We start from the raw sequence: 24,454 nt of genomic DNA, 5'->3' as shown, positions 1-24,454 counted from the left end.
TCTTTATACTCACATCTGATACAAAGTTGTTGTTTTGTTTTATTTTTCAAATACACAAGCAGGGGTAGGGGATTGGGTGATTATGCTTGGTGTACTCAATGTGTGCACATATATGCACATGACCTATATATCCAGGTTTATTAATAAAAATATGTGGGCCATTATGGACAGTTGTGTGTGCATGTGTGTTTGTGCAATTTCCTTTGTGCCTGTTATGTCAACCACACACTTGCTAACATGATAAATATATCGGAACACACAGCTACAGGTCCTTGGTTATAGGCCTGTGTGAATGTGAGAGACATACATGAATAAGTTTCACTGTTCACTTAGTTGCCTAACCTACATCTATTGAAACACCTGTGGGTTTTTTTTTTAGATAAATGACCAATTGTGTTAATTGATGCAAAACATACAAGCTAAGTTGAAATGATCTATGTCTCTGGAGGGAGGAATGGCATATACGCTCTCTTTGCTGTCAATCCCGGTGACACTAGCCAATCATTTGATGCTGCGTAAGCGGAAGCCTTAAAAGATCTGGTTGGCTGGCTTTACATGCCTCAGAGGATGCACTTGTTTGCCACACCTCCGTGGATGGTAGCAGTTTGTGTGATTTTTTTTTTTTTTTACCTGCTTTGCTGATTTAGCGCAAATGCAGCTTTATACAATCATAGACATGCTAACATTCAAATCAAATGCAACTCAAGAGGGATTTGGCAATGCTGGTATAAAGTTGTTCCGGTATTATACTATTATCACTACCACCTTTTTTTTTTTTTTTTTTTACTTTATCAGCTATGAATAAACCGCTGTTATACTTCATACCCTAAAAAAACAAAAGCTGTTTTTATTTACCTCTGACCTGATCAGGTTTAGTTCTGCGTGATGTCATGTGCAGCATTAACAGTATAAAGCATTACTACACCATAAAACAGGCAAGATGTAAGTCACAGCACATAAACACAAATCAGACCTTGTGAGATGAAAAATGTGAATTAGAAGGACAAGAGACAGCAAGACAGCGGACTAGGACAGGGAAAGGCATGTACAAAAAACTGCTAATGACTTAAAAAGACAAAGCATCGTTGTCAGAGACAATGCACATCTTTACTGAGAGATCAAGCTTGAGGCAAGACACTGTCACACACACTCGGCCTCACAGAATGGGACAGAGAATGGGCGGCAGGGGTGAAGACAGAGAAAGAGAGAAGTGGGGGAAGACATGAGAGGGTAGAAAGTGGAAGGAATTGCAAGTGTGTGTGTGTGTGTATGTGTGTGAATGCACGTGTGCACTTGTTTTTAAAGGTCAGATCTCATAAAGACGAGTCAGACAGCCTGACACTTAAAGAGTGGAAAGACGCCGCAAGCAGGTACACACGTGCATGTATGTTCAAATACACATATGCAAAGGTAAACAAATGCGCATTAATGCTAGCGGTGCAGATTTTACTTTCTTTTTTTAGAGGGGGTCGTTTTTTTGAAATCTTCTACTTTCAGAACGGTCAGAAGCAGTAACACACAGCAGACCCCTGATCCGATCTCATTACAATTTATATAAAACATCTCATTATACTCTTATCTTATTGTACTTTCATATACAGTAACTCACTGCCTGAACCGTCACACGTCATTTTTCTTTATCTCTGAGTGAACCACACACACACACACACAGAGAAAGACAGAAAGCCCAATCAGCCTTGAGAGCAGAGGCAGTCTGTGTTTGGTGGAACAGGGTAGGATATGTAAAACTAACCAGGCTTGAGAAATAGGGCAGTCTATCGGGGTCAATCAGGAAGACAGAGATGAAAAGAGCAGCACTGCAACTAATTAAAAAGCTTGACACAGGTCAGCTATCTTTCTTTCCTTTTGACCATTGTGTGAACATTCCTCTCCTTAAACACACAGGCATGTGCATGTAAACACCCTAGTCATTACTAATCGCATAACGCAAAATGGCTGATTTGAAAAATGTCGCTTTGCACTAAATGCTAAAAAAAAAAAAATGGGAAAATGAATGAGTGTATCTAATGGCTTCATAGGCATAACCTAAAATAGGGTCAGACACTAGAGTCATGTTCCCACCACTTTTTACATGCCTGGGTATGTTCCAAAAAAATAAAGATTTATTTTTTTAATACAAGTATAACATATACAAAATAGTGAATTTAACATATTGTTACAAAAGCTGTATAAATCTGGAAATCACTTAAGCCTTATACAAGGTGAGGCCTGTAAGAAAATGTTTGTATGACAACTTTTGAAAGTTTCTAGCAGGTTTCTGTTCCTGACAATCCAGCCATTTGTTTCACACACAAAACTGTGATCACATTATCCAATTTATTTATTTTCTATGAATTTCTTTTTAGACGTTTAATTATAATATTGTGACGTGCAAATATAATGTGAATTTTTGTACCTGCTGTCGCTGTTATTATAATGCTGTAATGACTAATTGAATTTAATCAGCCTGTGTGTGTAGTGAGTAGGTGATGTGAAAAAAAACAACTTCCAAATCTGCAATCATTCTGTGATTGTTGGAAGTGTTTTTTAAAAAGTGGGCTACAAGTAAAGAGTCTCTTTTTGAGGTCCTGGTTTTTGTAATCTGCTTTACAACCGATAAACCGCGGTCATTCCCTTACCGGTATCACTTGTTTTGTTTTTTTCCCCGTCAGTTTTCTCTTTCTTTCTCTCTAAAAACACAGCTTGTCAATTTACTGGGAAATCATAAAGCACACTTACTAAAGACTTTCCCAGGCAGATAAACTACGCAAAGAACCATGACTTTTTTTTCCCCTTACAAATACGGTGACACCAATGATTACAGAGTTTTTTTATCCAGCACATTTTCTGCGTATTATTAGACTCACATTATGTGAAGCATCTGCTGTGCAAGTCCTCGTGTATGAGCTGTTACTATAGAAACAATAACAGATTAGAACGAGCACATTAATAATAACCTATTGTTCATGTACATGACCGGAACTACCTGTGTGGTTAGACAAGAATAACACCCACTTCTGGCCAATTAGACTTTAGCATTTAACCACACTGTGGTGTAAGTCTGGACGTTTTGGAGACAAGGTGAAGGAGGCCTGATTGAGATGGTTTGGACATGTGCAGAGGAGGGACATGGGGTATAGTGGTAGGAGAATGCTGAGGATGGAGCCACCAGGAAGGAGGAAAAGAGGCCAAGGAGAAGGTTTATGGATGTGGTGAGGGAAGACATGCAGGTAGTTGGGTTGAAAGAAGCAGATGTGGAGGACAGTGGGGTATGGAGACGGATGATCTGCTGTTGCAACCCCTAATGGGAGAAGCCGAAAGAAGAAGAAGAAGATATACACTGAAGTAGTAAATCTTCTAATTTCCTTATTTTCCATATCAGGATTTAAGGACGAGACTTGCTAAAATTTTGAACCCAATCAGAAAATAGGCAGACTTTCTGTTGCTGGGAAAGGGAGAGAAATGAGCTGTGGAATGCTGTGTGTACAGAGGGGCAGATTTGATTTCAGCCAATTTAAAATGGTTAACTAACTAAAAGATCAGCACAGAGAAAAACATTGTTAATCCAAGCAAATACGGGGGATTTGTATCCACGCACCAAAATAATGAAAGGTTTTATATTCCAGGTTTTGATTTTGAATGATCAGAGGAAATAATATGCATATATGTTGTATTACATACAGAATACACCTGTACTTCATAACACACAAACACACAGAGAGGATTCTTATCTAGTTCTCTGTGACCCTCAGCATGGCCCTCCTGTGAAAGGTTGAAGTGAGCATATACTACTCATTTCTTAGTGGATGTGGGTGTGTAGTGTCCTGTATTTTAGTTTGGATGTCCTTAGGCAGCTCAGGAAACCAGAACACACCGGCTTTTAATAAACACAATGGGTATGACGCAGCTCTCCTGAAAGGTGTGTGTGTGTGTGTGTGTGTGTGTGTTTAGTTTGTGACTGATGGTCAACTTGTCCCCAAACCTACTCAAACTTACAAAAGAAAATAAGTTTTAAATATATTATATTTTGAGGTCAATGTTTTTCAATGGTCTTTTTAAAGCTATAGCCGTTAAAGAGTCAAATAAAAAAAACTGCAAAGGCCGTCTGTATAAAACCAGCTAATATAGGCTTAAAGTTTTAGTTTATTATGAAGAAACAGAGCATGCAAGGAAGACCAGGCCTGCACTTACACAAAAAGCCATGTGAGCTCAGCCTATAGGGAAATGAAATTGTAAGGAATCTCAAGCACTCCTCTGCTCATTGGGATAATGACATTTGATTTTTGTAGCTAGGCAACACTCCCATATGTGACATTTACCTGCCAGGACAAATAAGTGGCTTATGCCTTATGGGAAGACACACACACACACACACACACACTCAGCCTGGACCCAGACCTTTTTCTGGACCAGACTTTCTGCCGTACAATGGAATGGTCTCTACAGATAAAATTAAATAACTAAATAACTGATACGGATTTAACTATCAAACCTAAGAATTCCACTATCAAAGCTTAACAAACTTTGATCGACAAAACTAAACACATCAGCATTGCAAAATTTTGATGCTCAGATCCATAATTGTGAAATACATTTTTAAAAGTTTATCCTTACATTATTAGCTTTGCCTTATTTTGAGTGCCCACTATAGGTTTTTTTTTATAGAAGTGCTCATACTACAGAACCAAATCTAATACAAACTAATATAATATTTATTATAAATATAAACGTTTAACTATCAAAACAAGCCGTGTCGTTACAGAAATTTCTATGCGCTTTTTTAAAATCACACAATTAAATACGTCTATTAAACTATCCAGAAGCTTCTAGAAACTTCCACTTGTACTTTCCAGCATTAATTTAGAATTACAGCAGATTACAACAGATGGATCAATGAGAGTAAGAGCAAGTGTTGCCTCTGTTTGCAATACTTCTTATATTTACAGCATTAAGCAAATGACCGTATTCAAATCAACTTCCAGAAGTGTTTTGTAGTAAAAAGAATCCTCAGGCTAGTATAATCAGTCAAGGTCTAAGAATACAATCAAGTTCAAACCCTGTTTGTGAGGAGGATAACTTGAATACGCAGGTTCCATCCATCACCTGTGTGCCAGTACAGAGAGGACTCTAAATAGTCTTCTTCCCAAGTAAGAAAGTTAAATGAATGCATTTCTGTGTCCTCTAAAACTCTAGGCTTTAAAAGATGAGGGGGAAAATAGGAAGTGAAAACACAAGGCCTGTTGACTGACCCTTACCTTACACTGGTCTTCAGATCATTCAGGAGTTGCATGTATTTCGTTTTATTTATATTCTGTATCTTTACTATTTCAATACACACTGCCTCAACCTTCAGCCAGTCAAATGCTGCTGTTCTTTCAAACACTACCTTGTTCTTTGTACCAAGACAAATAAAGAATATTAAAAGTAAATTCAAGTAAAGCATAAATATAGACAGCAGGAAAGTTTATTTGGGAGATGTTTGTCTGTATCTGTTCAAGATATAAAACTTTCTCTGCAGAACTTGCTTGAGATTTTCCACTACTGGCTGTAAGTGGAATATATTTGGACATAACGCATTTATGACTATATCATAAAGTAGTGCAACACAGTGCTAAAATATCTGCTGAAGTTGAAACAAGATCTTCTTTGATAAAGAAGCCTTGAGAAACCATACTTATTCATCAGAATCTCTCCCTCTGAGTGGCATCGCCGGGTGTGCTGCGCACTGAACGCCACTGTGTGTGAGCGCTCTGATTAAAACAGAGCACCCTATGTCTGACTCTGCTTGGTGTCCCATCTCTCACACACACACACAAACTCACAGTACAGATCTGTGTTTGCAATCCCTTCTCGTGACATGGTCACAATAGTGGAATTTCTGCCAATATTTTTCTGAAATAATCTGCTTCCGGGGTCGTGACTTTGGCGAATGCGTCCAAGACTTCCTGTTGAACTTTGTTCGACCTGATATGTTTCCCTTCACATGACAGCATTTAGCATTGCAGTGCTCATAAGGGTTTCTTGCAACCTCAGCTCTTTTTGTTTTGTTGCAAGTTACAAACAAGAGGTAAATATAACCTCATAATTATTAAATATAATATAATTGTCCACTCTGGTCATAACTAAAGTTGATTTAATCACATTTTTGCTGTCAATAACAGTATCGCTTGGCTAAAAGTCCACTTTGGCATCTGACACACTGGTGCAAAGCCAGAAATAAATCTTAACTGTCTCAAGTGACATCCACTAACATCTACTAGCGCCACTCAGCTCACACAGCACGTGTTGTCTTGTAGAAGATGCTTCATGGCTTGCTACAATGTGGACATAGTGAAGTCAGACAGTCTATTATATATCAAACTATGTAGAGTGCCAAGACGTTCCTTTCATTAAAACCTATTCAATCAGTTCAGCCATTTCACACTCATTTTTTCCTGAGCAGAGGGAATGTCTCAGGAGAATTAAGAAGAACTTGCAAAACCCACGCATATCCACAACATACGTCCATCCCTATAAGGAGTTTACGTAGCTTCTGTATTTACATTCTTCAAAATCCTACTCTCTGCTTAGGCCACTCAGAAAGACAAACACATTACACACAGGCAAATGTTCTGCCAGTTGTAATACTGTACATTCCGACATTCTTACATACACACAGCTTGTGTCGGACATGCGTGTGATTAATCGGATCTTCTCTGGGACGGACGAAAAAATTCCCACATGCATTCAAGTAAATAGCATCTCTCCATCAGGCTAGACCTGTCCACACGCCTAATGATCTCTTCTTCACATGCACCAAAAAAGCCTTCCTAGAGACACCTATGGTAATTACTAACAGTGCAGTCAGACCAGACCAGAACAGAACAAGATCATTTAAAGAACATGATGACATATATACATTATTTCAAAATGCCTTCAGACCAAGTCCAATTTCCTGAAAAAGGCTCAGGATCCTTTGCATTTATACTCAGGATGAGGCCTGTTACTGAGTACTAATAGATGATGATCACACCAACTACTTGTACAATATATGATAGTGTGAATATTTCATTATTCTGGGAGGAAAAAGCATGTCGTGGATGACTGATCAGAAAAGTTGTGGTTCAGGGTAGAAAGCTTTTGCACTAGCATTCTGCTATTGTAGCTTTGGCAGCACACATGCATATGTTTCATGGTTTGGTTTTAGAGACTGCTAAAGGGAGAGGCTGTATTTGTTTGGGGTTTAAGTTACAAAACCAGCAGCTTCGGCTGACTTCCAGCTAAATCGCTGAGTGTTCATTTAAGCCATGACGCTTGTTTTGCTAAAACCACAATCAAAACCATGTTACATTCTCCTCAGGAAATAAAAACACGAGTAAAGGAAGGTACTAACTCCATATAGACACCACACAATGACTTTTCAAGCAAAATGAGCCTGTGTCTCTCTGCAAACATGAAGACTTTTTTCTCTACGTCATCAAGTATGAGCTACAATTAGCGGATTATTTATTCATAAAATGATCGATATGATTATCAGAATTCAGAAAAGCAGCATGACAGATAATGTAATGCATTGAATAGACCTGAGTAGCAGTGCAGCTGTTCGAATACTGAAAATCATATTATCATTCCTGTTGGTTGGAAGCTGTGGGTCAAAATACACACATTTGGAAGTGTCTCTGGCTCACATATGTGAGAGGGAGAAAGACTATCACCTCTGAAGTATATGAGCTGAGTGATAACCATTTAATCAATAAAGGCCTGTTTCCACGACAACCCTGATCTCCTGTTCCATGTCCTAGACACTATGACTGTTTGTGTTTCACTCTGTGTGTGTGTGTGTGTGTGTGTGTGTGTGTGTGTGTGTGTGTGTGTGGGTGGATGTGTGTGTGAATTGTAAATTCAAATAAAAACATTTTTGATGAAGATTATACGGTATCATTATATTCAGGTTTGCTAACTAAATATTTTGATATGATTTATCACAATATCTAAATTACACTGCCATCGTCATATCATCTATGATTACATAAATCTACAGTATACAGTATATCTATATACATTCATCAGATCTATACAAATATACCCATCAAATTTAAACTGCTAAATTTAATCTTTTTTTGGGTCAGTATTTTGTGCTATTTTAGACTTGAAGAAACACACAATCATGCTAATCACACTTCTGCTTTGTGCAGGGGCAGGCCAATCATAGCTCTGCTTTCTACATCACAGGACAAAACAGCACCTCTGGTTCAGTAGCAGCATTCTCATCTCACAAGCTGGGTTTTTAAAGTGTTAGCAGCATATGAATTCTAAAAGTGTGTTTGGTAAGTCAGATCAGATAATTGTCGCACTGGTGTTAAAGTGTGTTCGATTTCCATTTGGGCCGAAAGAGCTAATACATCCAGTGCCAGGTGTTGGCTTTATTCATCTCCATTAGCGCACACAGACGAGCTCGCTGAGACAGGTTTCAGAGAAGCGAGGCCAGCACTTGGGCTCTGATTGAGTCAGCATGATCACAGACATTATTATGCTTCCTGATTTAACCGTGTGACAAAGGAGCTGTGGTTTTAAGGTGAGCTAGTTCTGAAGTGCGCATGTTAAACCTATGCAACTATGTGCATTTTACACTGTAGCACTTGGGTACAGGGGGAAGTCCGAGTTTCTGTATGCACAGATGCTAGCTCTGACCTGCCTATTTAGAAATACATACAGAGTTACACCTCAGAATAGGAGATTGCGTGTATATGCTTCAAGTGTGTACAACAGCATGCAATAAAAAATACTAATCCCTATGTCTCCTTAATCCTGTGTGTTTATGAATTAGTGGCCAGCCAGATCACTGTGATAGATCAATGTGATACTTTGAGGGGATGCCTAGTTAGTATCCTACAACGTTCCCTGCTGACATAGTCAAGGCTGTGGAGAAGCTGAGATGTTTAGGTGTTTCTAAAAGATCTCACTGATGTTCTCACTATAGAAAACAATAAATGTGAAGTACACTCTCTTCATGTGGTCTTTAAGTAAAAGACCAAACACTGCCAAAAATTCCACCGGTTCACCATTACGGGTTCTAACATCATCCACAAAAGTCCAGAGATGGTCAGCATCTCTGTAGCCAAAGACTTTATCCTCGATTGAATTGATTTATTAGACAGTGATTTGATTAGTAGAGAAAGGCAGGGTAGCTCTAAATAAAAGCTCAAGCACAGGATACACAGGCTGCACTGCAGGCGAACTGGCCTCTGCCTTTCTATTGCTTTCCACGACACAAGTCCCTTCTTTCTCTGCAGAGATTTCAATTTGGCTAACGGCATCTCTAATCAGTCTCATTATTCCGAGTATATCAGGTTTTGAGGCTGATGAAATCTAATTATCGACTGTTCAATTTTCCGTCCGTAAGATGGCAAGTTTGCTTTCCAGTGGGGTTTTTGTAAGGTGTGCTAAAAAGGGCAGAAACATGGTGATGTGTTTTGGGGGGGATATTTTCAGTGTAACAACACAGAAACACAGCAAAGAATAAAAGGATAAATCACAGACTGAAGGAAAAAGCCTTCTGAAGTTAAAAGCCTATCCACATCCTCCTGAGCCAAAGCTGTCCTACATCATCCCCCTTTCTTCCTGTTGTTCCAATTCCCCTCTGTTTTCCATCATGTAGTTTTGTTAGCACTCTGCCTGAGACTTTATAACATCTGAAAAAGGGTGTGTTATACCTAGAAGCAATGTTATTTCTTTTTCCATTTTTTTTTAACAAAATATCATTTCATAAGATTTCTGTCGCCTACGCATGAAGTCTAGCTCATATTTGGGTCAGAATCCAGGTGGAGGTCAGGAATAAATGCACCGATCAATTCCAGCATGTACACACACACACACACACACACACACACACACACACACACACACACACACACACACAAAAGCATGTGAGTCTCACACGGTTATCTCATGGGAGCATTTACCCTGTATGGTTTCATTCCACATCTCCGGTTCTTCCTTGCTCTCATCTCTTCCCTCCCCCTCCATCTATTTATCCAGTTTTCATCTCTGTTCTTCCTTCGAGCCACTCCCTCTCTTTCTTCGTGCCTCACGTTTCAACAGAACAGGCACATTAACTACAGGAAGTCAGCAGACTTGCCTATCAAGATGACTCCTGAATCAGAGTCCCACCGGAGTCGCCATTTGTTGGCAAAACCTCAGCAATTTTACTGCATGTCATTGTGAGTCAAGCCTCAAATAAACAGAGCCACATATAGAAAATGATGGTTTTTAAATGCTGTTTCTTAAAATGCAACAAATATTAGAGACACTAAACTGTATGGATGCTTGTCACTAGGGACTTTGTGGCTTTGGTTTACATATTTAACTCTACACAGTTAATATAGTGTACATTTGAATCTCAGTGATCATTCAAAGCTGAATTCTGACAGACTCCCAGGTACATGACATTAGATATTATTATAGATAAAAAAAAAAGATGTGTACTCTACAATGCACCCCACAGAAATGTACTGGTACAATTCAGCTACTGTCAATCATTTGTTTTTCATCATTTTCTTCTTTTCTTTTGTATAATGTCAAATAATGATAACCGGTAACCAAGCAGAGGTTTTTGTTCTTTCTCAGCAGCTCTACCACTCTGGGCGAAGTTGTTCCTTTCATGGAATCAAGATTCAGCAAATGTGAGTCAGTAATCCTGTGTGACCTGCTCTGGCATTGCCAACCTAGGCTAGCGGATGCCAGGCAGGAGCACAGTGACGACCTGGCACAGGCCCTCTGAGCAGTAGAAAGGCCAAGGCCATGCTTTCAGTGGTCATGAACGGGGCTTATTTAAGTCCTAGTATGAATGAGACCAGTCAGTGAATGCAGCACAAAGGGGGCGAAGGCTGCTTGGCATGCAGGTGGTGTCGATACAAGAGCAAGAGATGCAACACTTTTGTAAGTGGAACGTGATGAAACGGAAACACATAATGATTCAAAGTGAGACGCACCAGAGCCACGTTTCTGAGTGTGTGTGTGTGTGTGTGTGTTTATGAGAAAGTGTTTGTGTGAGAGTCTGTGGTTTAATAAGATAGAAAGAGGTCATCTTGTTTTGATTTTATGATCATGTTACACTAATCCTTTACTCAACATATTATTATCTTGTTAAGTCTTAAAATCACAAGGATGTACCAGGTGAACCCTTTACTAGAGTGTACACTGATCAGCACACAAACTTCCTTATTTTTTTAAGGGGCAGAGTCTTGGGGCTGTGCATCCTGGGTAGCTAATCTCTCCTGACTTCCTGGTTTTGTCTGTATGGCATGAAGGACACAATTCAGGGATAAAAATGCATTAACTTTTCCAAAACAGAAAGAAGTTTTTCTTTGTCAACATTAAAACAAATTACATGCTGAATGTGATGAAGTCAACAGTTTACATTCTTGGCCAACTATAAATCTGTCACACCAGTGGTTATATTCAAGATGGACAGTGACTAGCAGGTGGGTTTTAATGGCTTACCGTATTTTCCGGACTATAAGCCGCTACATTTTTCCCACAATGGAGCAGCTAGTTTATGTATTTTTCCGGGGTTTTTCCCGGTTTCACAAACTTCAAGACAAAAAACTGAACCCCATAACATTAGACCAATGAAATTGCAGAACGGGTTCAGGTGAACCAATGAAACTCTTTATTTTAAATCAGATGCGCTCCCACTGAATCGGGCCAAACCACATCATAAATATGGATGCGGTTCCTCTGACGTTTGACCTGCCGCTCACTCGGACTGTTAACAGGAAATGCGAATCATTCGTCACGCTGAAAAATACCGTGCATGAAAAAAACACACTTCACCTGTGTTCTGAGCTGCACGGCATCGGGAGAAAAGCTTCACCGATGGTGATTTTTAAACGCACGACGATGCCAAAAGAAAAACTAGTTATAGTTGTGAAAGGAAGGAGGAAGACAGTGAACAATGACTTTCTTGGTAGGCTACTGTTTAGATACAAGCCGTGTAACAGACAGTTTCAGTGTAGACACCTGCTGCTTATAGACATGTGCGGCTTATTTATGTTCAAAATAAAAATCTTTGTCAAATTCAGTGGGTGCGGCTTACTTTTGGGTGCGCTTAATAGTCCGGAAATTACGGTACTTTCCATCGTTCTCGTTGCTGATGAGTTCGAAATCACATTTAAATCACTTATCCTAGTATCTTTTTTGTTATTGATAAAAGAGAAAAAAAACATAGTGTGGCATAATGCTTTCCCTTTTTTTTCTTTGAATTCGCTATATTAAACACAATGTTGGCACGGCCCAGATCTCCCCTATAGATCCATTAGTCTTATGTAGTCTCATCTGGGTTTCAAAGTCTCTTTTCACAACCTGCATCACATCGTTCCGAACCTAAAAGTGTATGTTATGGCTTTAAATGTATTAAATGGACTGCACAAAAAATCTGATCATAAATTGTTTAATCCTGTGTTGTTCTAAAACTGGCTTGTAAAGCCATCAATATTTAAACGCATTTCATGTAAGTATTAAAGGCTTCATGTACACAGCTGTGTTATATAATAAATCCAGGGTCTAAAATGGCAGTGTGCGTCCAACATGCAACACAGTCTCACATCAACTCTACAGCAGGTGAGACAGTTAGAAATCTGTGATCTGTACTTGATCTTGCGTCTCCCTATTTCTTATTTTCTCTCCATCTGTGATGTTGTTCTTTCTCTTTTCCTGTGTTTCTGCCTGGTAAAAGAAATGCAACACGTTATGTCTGCGCACGTATTCCGACCTCTTACAGTATCAAAAGGTACCTCGGCTCCTCTCTCTCTCCCTCACGCTCTCTTTCTCTCTTTTGTCAGGTGTTATTTATGAGTTGTGCAGCGGAATTCCTACGAGCCCGCAGCACCTGCTGTAGTTGGACTGAGACACAAGAGGCAGCTGCTAGGCCTTGTGAGTGCAAGGGGAAACGTTGAGAAAGCATTTTGATAATGTTGCCTGAGCGTTCGGGGAGGACTGGGAACATTAAAGGAATATTGAAAAAAAAAGCAGAGCGGATTTGTTCAGGGAAGCTGCGAGCGGCAGGGGAGGACTGAGACGCCATTGTGAGGCGGTTGAAGGAGACTAAGAACATTAAAGCCGTGTTGTGAAAGCACTGTGAAAAGCATTGTGAAGGTGTTGGGGAAATGTTCATGTACCCAGAGCAACCGTTACAGTAGGTAATGCAGCTGAAAGTAGACAGCTTTGCCTTTCTACTGCGCAGACTTTTCCTGACAATGATGCTAACAGAAAATAAAAGATAGTATTATGCACAGAACCAAAGGACCCTCTGTTATACATGTAAGCATTTTATTTTTAGAATAGTTTGTCGCTTTAAATGTGTATGCAAGCTTCTGCATGGGTCACAAGTGTATTAAAGGAGCGTGTTTGTCATTTGCAAATGCTGTTAAATTAAAGCTTTAATAAAGGAAAAGAGCAGTGTGTTGTGGCTCCTGCAGACCTGCCAGGTGCATTCCTGTTTTCTTTATTAAGCTAAGAAGTATACAGGTTGAAATTGTGGATAGAGTATAATCACCCTATTCAGGATAAACACTTCCTTGTTTTTTCTATAAGTAAAATCCCGAGACTGTGCATCCTGGGGAGATAATCTCTCCTGACCACTTCCTGGTTTTGTTACATGATAAAAAAGAAATGGACTGTTCCAAACCCCAAAAGATTTTTTGACCTCAAAACTGAGGTCAAGAAATGATGTTTACATACAGTACAGTATACGCCTTACAAAGCGGTTGTTGGTGTTTTCTTTATCTCTACATTGTATCTATAGTTCTTTTTCTAGTGTTTTGTGATCGATTTTACATGCAGAGGTTTTCATTATTTATATTTCACCTTAGTAAAGCTGCATTGTATTTGCCTCTGACCCTCTCTGTAATCCCACAGGTGATTTTGTTGGTTGCCTTTAACAACTTCAAATATCAGTTATTTTATTATTATTCAGCCATGTTTAGTACTTATTAAAGCAACCAGAATTGGTAAGCGTCACAATCACAGACAGGCTACAATAGTTGCCTAAGCAATCACAAGAGAGAAGAGTCATATCTTGATGCAATAGGATTCAAGTGTGATTTGTAGCATGATTTTGACCGTGGACGGTGTGGAATTCTTTGACTGTAGGAAGAAAGGTCTATATGAGCAAATAGTCAACAGGGTGGCATCGCTGCTTCTACTGCCAATACTGCTGTGACCTTTTGGGGTTGTCTGGTGCTATTTTGACCTGTGGCCATGATTGCTTCTGCTCCTGCATAGCATGTCACTATAGATGCCCAATGTTGTTGCTTAAGAACCTTTGATGTCTGATTATTTGAACCGTTATAGGAATACTATTTATAATATTGAAAATGTTTGTTGATAGCTTTGATCGTTGTTGGTCTGAACAGGATCTTAGCCAAATTTGGTGTTGGTTAAACATAATGTGTAGGAGGAGACTGGAAGTGCAGTTGCATTTCAGATGTTGGTGGGTGCTCACTGCAGCATAATCCAGGGAATTTTAGGAAAAAAGAATGGTGCATTTAGTGAAAATTCTTTACATTTTTTGACGAAAAAAAAGGGAAAAATGAAAGTTGATATAATTCTTGACCACAAGGTGTTGCAGTTACAAAATGTTTTGGGTACATTCAGGGATCTCGTCCAGATGATACTTAAAAAAATTCAAGATGGTAGAAAATGTCATTTTAGACAAATGGTTCAAAAGTTATATCACTTCATTTTCACTGACAATTTTATGTGCTGCCAGGAAAAAAAGCAAAAGCAGAATAACAATAGTTTGCCTATGTACTTTCTGTGCTTGGCCCCCGAAATATATATATAACACTGGAAACAGTAAGAGATTCTGAGAGTTTAAGTATTAGATTTTACAGATGTGTAACTTTGTTGAGCATTTGAATATTGTTAATAAGTAATCATTATTCTAATGCATGAAGGCAATAAAACAAATTTACAAATTATACAAATTATTTATTTGTTCTAATACAAGACAACTGCAAAACTGCAAATATTAAAAAAAAAAAAAAATTCATGACACTGCTTTGCTTGTTGCTTGTTTTTGCTGAATTATTCTCATTCACTTTGTTCATTTCTGACCTTTGTTTTGCTGTGTTTGGTCTGAAGATCAGTCATCACCTCCTCCTGATGTCGTAACCAGGTAAACAGCAGCATACAGGTGAACACAGCGAGGCCAGAGTTTATTTTAAATGCAAACACCTGAGTCCACAGCCCAGCTTAGGACTTTAGCCTATTCATGTGATCTACTCAGCAATCACAGTGAGTCACAGTGAGAAAAGAATTAAGCTTTAATACTTCTACAATTTGCATACTGGTAATGATAAAAATGCTCATTTGGAGTACTAGATGCCAACAAACACTCAAACTTCACTGACGAAATAAATGCCACTGATCACATCATACTAACGTGATTGTGCACGTAAGTCACATATAGGAAACTACATTCATTATGTTTAATTTTAGAGTAGACACCTGTGACCTGCAACCTACACGCAACCCAGAAAGTCCAGTCACTGCAGGCTCACAGAGAAAACCTGGCAGGGCCAAAGAGCATGTTTTTCAAACACATAGTCAGCAGGTAAAGCCATTAGTCAAACTAACAGCAGGGAGTCTCTGCACCAACAGGTACCAGTACATAGAGAGAGAACATAGCAAAAGAATGGGAAAGACTCCTAAGTATCAAAAGAAGAAAAACACATGAAAATTAGGGGTTATACCTAATCCTCATTAACTGTAAAGCATGCTTGTGAGTTTCTGTGACAGAGACCTGCATTTTCTGCTGCCTGGGTCCCGTCGGACTCATTTTACTCTCGGTTCAGGTGAGAAATTCATTGTGAGCTGTTTAGCACATGACATCAGAAGGAATCTGTGTGCAAAAGATCTAACGTATGGAGCGCTATAGCACAAACAAACAATTTACTAAACACGTCCCTTACACATTCATCATCATGTGACAGGCACAAAGCCAACACACCATAAACACACACATGGCTACGTTCATGAATAATTCACCTAGCTGTGGAATTTCTTGTCGAGTTGCATCAGGAGAAAAGAGCAAATAACAGGATGCTCCACCTGTTTATGATTAGATTGAAATATGAATGGATGAAGAGGTGAAAGAAAGAATAAATCAATGATTGTGATTTAATTCAATTATTTTTAAAATGAAAGAGAATAAACAAATGAGTACAATCCAGAAGGAGGGAAGTCTTCTGGCCTGTAACTATTTACACGACTATAATATAGCAAACGAAATGTGAGCAACATCAACGCTATGTTCATATCAGCTCTGTTTAGGAGAATACATCTGTTCCTTGATGTATTTTGCATTAGTGAAACTGTACACTTTCACCACAGTAGGTGGAAACGGAATTTATGAACACTGATCGAGTTCTAGCATTTTTGTTTCAGTGCCTGATATTAACTGTGTTCATTTTGCAGATATTATGAGGATGTGATGCTGAGATATTTGATAGCACCTCACTTTCTAAATGACCAACCTACCTGTGCTTTTTGTGCACAAGAGAATTGAGCTCATTAGTCAGTCCAATAGTGCTGATAATAAAAAAAAAATTTCTGTACAAGTGAGCAAATATGCATTGGACACAGATTTCTGCTGGTAATCTAAATCCTATTCAGAAATATAAGCACTCTATATAGTACATCACAATTTGGAAATTTTCTTCCATAAATATTTTCTCTCCAATGAATATTTGGGATTTTTGCTCCAAACAACCGGAAAGACCTTTTCTATTCTTCATTCTGTGAACATTTTCTCTGCTTGTACATGGCCTATTCAGCACTTTGTCCTCACCAAGCCTCTTAAGACATTCACTGCTCCTGACATTCTGTGTAGCATCTAGCCTCTCGCTATGACTAACTTGCACATGCACGCTCACTCACACACAGTGACTAAGTGATTTTTCCACAGCAATGTCCGTCTGCATCCTCTGTAGCACAAGCCTGCCATCAGATTTTACTCACACACTCATGTCTGTGGTGCTTTACACTGAAACAAACACACACACAAACACCTCTTTGGGTGGGAGGTCTCTATTAGTAAAAGAGTGTTAAAGAAGAACACTTTTTATTTACAAACAAATGAATTTCGGAGTGTTGAATGATTAGATACATCACTCTTTATCAGTGTACACATTAGTTTACCTCCACCCCCCCTTAAACTGTTTATTCGCAACACTGGTGAACCACATCTATCATCGTGTACTTTATATTATAACTTTCTGAAGAGTTGGAATGTATTTTTATTTCAGAGATGGTGTTACAAAAGCATACAAAAATAACAGGAATGTGAAGACTCTTGCTTTTGCTTTGGATTAGATAAGAGGCAACATGCTGAGCAGTGATAAGTGTGCTGAGGACGAGATGGCAAGACTTTCTTTCACCCCTTCACTGATATCAGAGTGAGAGAGAAGGAAAGGCTAAAAAAGAGAAACACAACTGTGTGTACTTTAAAAAACGAATGAATGTTATGATGGGAGTAGATTCATTATCAGGAGAAAAGACGAAATGCTCTAGTTTCATCATTCAATAAAAACCTAAAATGCTTTGTTCTTGCAAGGTGAGAAACATTTGTACATTCATGTACATGGAAAGCTAATATTTAGGGTACCATCATCTCCTGACTGGTTCACTTTATCTTAAATGCAACTGTCAGGCTTCATCACTCTTAACCTGCCTAGACTAGATGTTATAAAGGATTAAAAAAAGGATATAAGTTTTTATTATGGATTAGCCAAAACAACTATACTCACTGTAAGCTGGCTATACAATCACATTCACTATTTCTTTACCAAATGTTACCCACATAAAATTAGACTTCTGTTTGTTGTCTATTGTAACAGTGGAATGAATTAGCAAGACCTATATAAAACATATAAAATAGCAGAATGCTAGCTAATACTTTAGCTACTTACACCTAGGATACCATTGTCTCTAAGATCATCCTGGTTGTTTCTTTTTTATGTCAAGCAACTTTCAGGCTCTTAAAATACCTGAATAACTATGTTTTATAAAGATAATACAAATGAAAATAATATATATTTAAAAAAAGAACTGAAAGGGCTATTAATAATAAGAAAAATAGGACATTTAACGGCAGCACACTGGATAATACTTTAACTAATTACCCGGTTTTAGCTTCAGATTAAACCTTGAATTCGATGAATATTCATGAAGTGAGAAGAAAACAAACTGTAAGAGATAAACTAAACTCAAAGGGATTTAGTTACCAAACCTTGTTATGGTTTAAAGGCAGCACGCTAGCAGCTATATTAACTAATAATTTTTAAATAGGCCTCTGGACTAGACAATACATATAAAATTGAATTGAAATAAACCTTAGAAGCCAGAATAACAAATTTGAGGTGAACTAGCTAGCTGTGAAGTTAGTTCTATAGCTAAAAACTTGGCTTTTTGTTATAGCTGATACCCTCTACTATATGTATAGATTAGAAAGCCTCTGATCTGATGATCACGTCTGTAATAGAAACGATTTAAAGAAAGATGACGTATTCGCCGAAAAAAGTGTGGGGAGACTTGTTTGTTTCTTTATATATATTGGCCATATCCCACAAATTATTTGTTATTTTTCCTGACTGTAAAGGTGATTTTAATAGTTGCTTCAGGTTATTAAAGTCGACAGGACTGGTGATGTGTAACTAAAAATAACTGCTTACAGACAGACAAAATGGCTGCCTTGTGGACGACTGTGGAGTCAGTGAAGGTAAATCCTATGGAGAGTTGCAGAGCACTGAAACTCAGTCCCTGGGAACATTATTAAAAACAGTTAGTGTATCAGCAAAACAGACATTCAGTAAATTACCCCTCACAAAGGGTAATTACTAATCCTCTCAGGTGTACTAAAAAAAAAAAAACAACAGGTGTACATACAAACACACATACACACTCGTGTCTCCTCTGAGTATTCCACTTAAGCTGTCAGCTGAAGAGTCTTTTAGACAGGTGTACACACACAAACTTAATATTATCCCTAAGACAGAGAGGGAGGGAGAAAAGAGGGAGGGGAGTCAAGTCTTAATTTCCTGTGTGGTGTGGCACTGACCCTTCGACCTTGGCTGCTTGTGCTTACACACACACACACACACACACACACACACACACACACACACACACACACACACACACACACACACACACAGGTCCAATAAGATGGTGGATTGTATTAGCTGAGGTAATGTACCTCTCACACCTGTCTATATGACTCACTCTGACAGCTGAATAAAGAGTGAGTCCAACAGCGTCATCAATTTGACACTCTCTCTCTAACACATGCACACAAAAATAAAGAGAAATGACGAAAATGTTGTGTAAGATTAGTGACAACATCTAATTTTACATATCTAATTATTGACAACAACTACATCCAACCATTTCGAAACCTCTACTACTGCTGTATATACACATAAACACAGCTAAGCCAAATATTAGGGGTGTCACTAGCTAATTTTAAAACCAACTCCTTATCTCAAACTCTTCATTCCCTTCAAACCGGATCACTTCGAGTCACAGAATGCTGCTGGGTAACCCCACCCAATATTTCAGGGTGTGTTTCAACCTATTCTACACTGTAGATGAAGTGCTGTATTACTCCTCCCACCAGCTGTAGCCTTGCCCCAATAGTGAGGATCCTCTCTTCTCAGATAGAGGACAGAGGGATTCTTTCTTTCTTTCTTTCTTTATTTAATTGGGTTTTTTTGCTATTAAGAAGAAATGATCGCTTGATGCGACCAAGCAAATTGTTTTATTTTGCATGGCTCTTGTCACGAATCAAGCCCAATCACAGTCAAGCTGTGCTGGAGTCAGTGCAGTGCAAAAATGAAAGCGTGCTGGCGACAGAAACATGATTATAACAAAGTAATAACTAAAATTCACTTTCATAGCCATGTATAACCCATTAAAAAAGACCATCAAAACAAATGGAAAGTAACTTGGTTTAAGCATTTGATTTATTCAATACAAACAGACAACCAGTACAAGAGACGTACATCACGGGAAATGTGTTCGAACATTCAAGACTTTCGGATTTAATTGAGCTTAAAAAACAAAACAAAAAAAACGATATTTAAGAACTTACGTGTAGACACGTGTAAGCATTGTAAGAGTGGATCACAGATCTAGCTTACATATACTTCTGCAGCCATACCGGCTATGTAGTAGGTGCTTTTATTTCGTGTTATTCTCCCAAAGCAGCCACGGGTCACAATACAAGCATCTCACATAACTGCATTATGAATGTCATGTAAGACATAAGAGGGTGCAGAAATAATTAAAACTAAAGCTGAAAAATTTAAATAAATCACTGCCGATAAGAAATCTGACAGGAAACATCTCATTTACAGGCAAATTACAACGGACAGGAAAAAAGGACTCTACTGCTATATGTTAACATTTTCCTAGCAGTTACACATGACAACTGAATTAAGAGCTACAAACAAAAACAAGTGTCTGTTATATATAATCACTGTGACTATGTTGATGACTTTTTGCGGTGTAGTTGTAGACACTGGATGGTATAGCATTTCACGATTTGTGAAAGGCTTCACGTTGTTATTTTTACACCTTGGATTTGGAAACACCTACATCTGATTATGTAAGCTTTAGCCCACAAAACAATGAGAACTCAGAATAGTTCTTAAAAAGATTTGCTAATTCTGTGAAGGAACTCAGGCACCAGCACTGTGTTGATAGAAAAGGACATAAATCTGGTTTATGAACCACTAATGACTCAAAGATACACTCAAATGCAACAAGGCAGAAACTGAATAACAGCCTAAATGTATAAAAGATTGACATATGTGCACACACACACACACACACACACACACACACACACACACACAGAGAAACACCAGACACCATCATGCCTCAAGATATATATATATATATATATATATATATATATATATATATATATATATATATATATATATATACACCAGCCTCCCTCACTGTGAAGAATGGGACATATGCAAATTGGAGTCCGGCATGGGCCGTAGTTTCCCACAGGCAGAGAGAAAGAGCTTTCCTCCTCTCTGCACTCTTTCAATGGGCCTTTTCTTCCGCTGTGGAGCCCTCTCTATGGCCAATAGTGGACCACTGCATAGGTAGCAAAACCCCTTTCTCTCCTCCCCTCTAAAGCCTTAATACACAATAGCTCACTTAAGCATTCTCACACACACACACATACACACACACACACACACAAACACACACACGCACGCACACACGCACACACACACACACACACACACACACCAGCCAATAAAGCACAACCATGGCCAGCTACAAAGGGGTTCATGAGACTTGGACCCTTTTGTAGCGGAGTGAGTGGGGAAGACAGAAAAAGAAATAAAGCTCTTTTCTTTCAGGGTTTCTTGCACCTCTACCAATGAGAGCATAATCAGGGCTAATCATTAATCTCCATTTGCAAAATCACAGACAAGCTTGGAGTGCTATTCACTTCCATAAACACTTCTGACGGCCAAACATATGTGACAGAGGAACCAACGCAGTAGTTGATATTAGCCCTAGCTAGAGTGAGCTCCTTGTTTTGAAGAGCATAAATGCGGTTAACAATACATTTGTATCACTCTGAGTAGCTAAAGCTCTATTGTAGCATTATGTGTATTGCTTTAAGCCTTTTTTGCCTTACAGCAATACAGAAAAGGTCGCTTTGTTGACGCCCATTTCCCTTTCTGGCCTTTCCAGCAAGTCTAATTAACAAAACAAAGGTGCCAATTTCCTTTTCTAAAACTCTAAACAGATTTAAAACAAGTGGTGATACACAAACATCTAAACACAAAATTGAACTCAGTCCAAAACACTCTTAATAATGTGTTGTGCACTCTTTTGCACATTCTCACACTCTGGCCTTTTCTCAAGAGGGCATCAATGTTGTTATGCAAAACATAAGATGGGAGAGAGGAGCTAGCATGCCAGTTTACAACAGCCCCTCAATGACACCTCAGCAGGCCTCCAAAAAACTGACCCCTCACCTCCTGCAGTCCCTCCCCCACCTGACCTCCACATGGAGGGGGGGCTAGCCCTAAAGGAGATGGTCTGAATGGGGAAAAAGGCACGTAGGGAAGAAACAGAGTCTGGCCCAGACCGAGATCAATTCAGTGTGTGTGTGTGTGTGTGTGTGTGTGTGTGTGTGCTCAGAGCTTTGACACACAGCCAATTTGTTACGCTGGACGCCTCACAATGGCACAGGGGGAGAAAGTGAAGTCATACTTGAGGCAATGCATGGGCGCCTGTGGCAAAGGTCACTCAACATCTCCCTGCTACTGTGTCAGAGAGAGAGAGAGAGAGAGAGAGAGAGAGAGAGAGAGAGAGAGAGAGAGAGAGAGAAAGAAAGAGAGAGGAGGGAGGTAAATATAGAGGAATCAGAACCAAAACACAAAACTAAAATATGATGATGAAGGGAGGCTGAAATGAGGGGGGATGGGAGACTGGTGGATTTTTCTCCTGACTCAGCAATTTCAGTTGAGCTTGAGGAGGAAGTCCCTAAAAGACAGAAGATAAATGAAAGGTTCCTAAACACTGGGAGGAGATCTTTTAAATGTTAACAGATGGCTTTTAAAATGTTTAGCATCATGTCACAGTAATGTGCCCCCAAAAAGGCACACAGCACACACACACAAATACACACATACACTGATACCTTTATGATGCATCAAGATGCATTTATTCACAAAGAGACAAATACTGTCTTTTGTTAATTTGAAAAGAATTGGCAGTTTTCCATCTGCTGCAAATAAATATAGCGTAACTAAAACTAAACAACATTTTTGTGACTAAATTATATAAATAATTATAGCATCAAGCAATAGAGTATAATATAAAATATTAGCATTATTAAATGAAAAAAATAAAATCATTGCATATATATTAATAATAATAATAATACTCAAAATAAACTTTAAAGGGTTCTTCTTAATTTAACTTATCTAATTGCAATTAATCGCATGATTGTCATGTGTTAACTCACGATTAATCGCAACTTAATCATTTTATCTGCTTTAAATGTAGCTTAGGTTAAATATGGGTGCTTTATTCAAATGCATGTTTATTATTAGTGAAGCCGTACTCAGTATAGAGCATGAAGACAAAATATTCTTTTGAATATTTTAAAGTAATTATGGCGTATCAGTAAAACAAATGTTTAGTGATTCAAAATTCGGTGGAGTAAATTTTTTTATATATCATGAAAAGTAAAGAAAGGATATTGTGAATAAATGTGTGTTGTGGTAAGGTTTTAAGTGCATCTTTTACATTTATTTATTTACATTTTTAATACAAATGGTTAATTAATCTCTCTCTCTCTCTCTCTCTCTCTCTCTCTCTCTCTCTCTATATATATATATATATATATATATATATATTTTTTTTTTTTTTTTTTCTTTTTTTTTTCCATGCTGACAAACACATTAATTGGAAACACTACCTGAAGTTTAGTTTAGATCCTAACAAAAGGATCAAAAGCAACCCAGCTGTTGTTTAATTTATACTTTATGATCAGATACCTGAGCACTAAGGTGGAGTAAGTAATTACACCTTTTTTTTTTTTAGCAAAGTAAGGTTTATCACACCTCTTAAGATTAGCCTGTTGGCCTCTCTCTCTCTCTCTCTCTTACTCTCACTCTCAGGGAACCGAGAGTAAACAATATATCTGTTTTGCAGCTAACATTGTGGTGTGCATCTAGGTGTGTGCAAAAAAAGGTTGTGCCCATGTGCAAAAACAGAAGTGTAAATTTGGGGCTTTACAAGATTTCAGATTATACAAAACAACAAGTTTCTTTGAAACATAACCTCCATTTTGCCAAGCCACTACAAAGAGCAGCACACCCCATGGAGCGCTGCCCTGTTTATTTTCTTAACCATGCTAATACCGGTCAGCCACATTCCTGCGCTCCCAAACTGGGAGGTTTCAGATTGCCCTGTGGTATTCCTGTGAGCATGGAGGTGGAGGGGAACAGTGAAGAGATGAGAAGAGAGGCCTGGCCCGTGAACGGCAAACACCTGTCGCACTGCGGACCGTTAACACCTCCTTGTTACGCTTTCCATTCCTTCCAATCACATGGCTCACGAAGGCTGCACTGTCAGAAATGCTGATATTTTCCAGACGTGTGGCAATGGAATATATACAAATCGAACATACCCACTTTTTTCACATAGGTTTGTAATTGTGCTTTGGATGTTACAGTGCTTGCATTGGCTTTAGTATTTATTTATTTATCTTTTTATGAACACGGCAAGACCATGTGCCTATTACACATTCTGGAGAAAACTAGAGCACCACAGAATAAGCATCAGGTATAGGAGGCACTTTTTCTTGAAGCTACTCAACCACCTGAGGTGCTTACATCAAACAAAAAGTATTTCATTAATAACTGAA

The 24,454-nt window shown here is 38.5% G+C and overlaps 1 protein-coding gene across 4 annotated transcripts in view; it reads right to left on the bottom strand.

The window, feature by feature from the left end:
- zeb1b (zinc finger E-box binding homeobox 1b) overlaps positions 1 to 24,454 on the bottom strand; it is a 55,198-nt gene that overhangs the window by 26,704 nt on the left and 4,040 nt on the right. The window lies entirely within an intron of this gene.

This window comes from Silurus meridionalis, chromosome 7 (genome assembly GCF_014805685.1).
Source record: "Silurus meridionalis isolate SWU-2019-XX chromosome 7, ASM1480568v1, whole genome shotgun sequence".
In the NCBI taxonomy this organism is placed as follows: Eukaryota; Metazoa; Chordata; class Actinopteri; order Siluriformes; family Siluridae; genus Silurus; species Silurus meridionalis.
Note: the sequence above shows the minus strand (reverse complement) of the source record. Positions and strands in the feature narration are given on the sequence as shown.